The 944-nt window shown below is 48.7% G+C and overlaps 1 non-coding gene across 1 annotated transcript; it reads right to left on the bottom strand.

Annotated features, from left to right (window-relative positions):
• Positions 1-441: 441 nt before the first annotated feature.
• Trnak-cuu10 (transfer RNA lysine (anticodon CUU) 10) lies at positions 442-514 on the bottom strand. Its single transcript has one exon. It is a non-coding gene; the product is annotated as a tRNA-Lys (tRNA).
• Positions 515-944: the final 430 nt, after the last annotated feature.

Genomic DNA, 944 nt, shown 5'->3' with positions numbered 1-944 from the left:
TGAGAGGAAATCTGCCCAAGAACTCACAGGGAAAGAAGACTCAGAGTCCAGGGCATCCTTCCTCTGCAGAGGATTCTGCTGTATGCCTGTACACTTTCATCAGTTTCATGTTTTCCTCTTCTATTAACAGTGATTTTTTATTTTCTCTTTTTCTTTTCTTTTTTTCGGAGCTGGGGACCGAACCCAGGGCCTTGCACTTCCTAGGTAAGTGCTCTACCACTGAGCTAAATCCCCAGCCCCCCTTTTTTTTAAAGATTTATTTATTTATTATATATGAGTACACTGTAGCTGTCTGCAGACACACCAGAGGAGGGCATCAGATCTCATTACAGATGGTTGTGAGCCACCATGTGGTTGCTGGGATTTGAACTCAGGACCTCTGGAAGAGCAGTCAGTGCTCTTAACCACTGAGCCGTCTCTCCAGCCCAAAACATTTGCTTGCGCCCAACGTGGGGCTCGAACCCACGACCCTGAGATTAAGAGTCTCATGCTCTACCGACTGAGCTAGCCGGGCGCTGTTTATTTTCTCAAAAAATAAAATCCAATGTAGATCTCTCCTGAGAGACACACCCAGAATACAGCAAATACATAGGCGAATGCCAGCAGCAAAACACTGAACTGAGAATAGGACCCCCGTTGAAGGAATCAGAGAAAAGACTGGAAGAGCTTGAAGGGGCTCGAGACCCCATATGGACAACAATGCCAAGCAACCAGAGCTTCCAGGGACTAAGTCACTACCCAAAGACTATACATGGACTGACCCTGGACTCTGACCTCATAGGTAGCAATGAATAGCCTAGTAAGAGCACCAGTGGAAGGGGAAGCCCTTGGTCCTGCCAAGGCTGGATCCCCAGTGAACGGGATTGTTGAGGGGAGGGCAGTAATGGGGGGAGGATAGGGAGGGGAACACCCATATAGAAGGGGAGGGGGAGGGGTTAGGGCGA

The sequence above is a fragment of the Rattus norvegicus genome, chromosome 7 (assembly GCF_036323735.1).
Source record: "Rattus norvegicus strain BN/NHsdMcwi chromosome 7, GRCr8, whole genome shotgun sequence".
Taxonomy (NCBI): Eukaryota; Metazoa; Chordata; class Mammalia; order Rodentia; family Muridae; genus Rattus; species Rattus norvegicus.
Note: the sequence above shows the minus strand (reverse complement) of the source record. Positions and strands in the feature narration are given on the sequence as shown.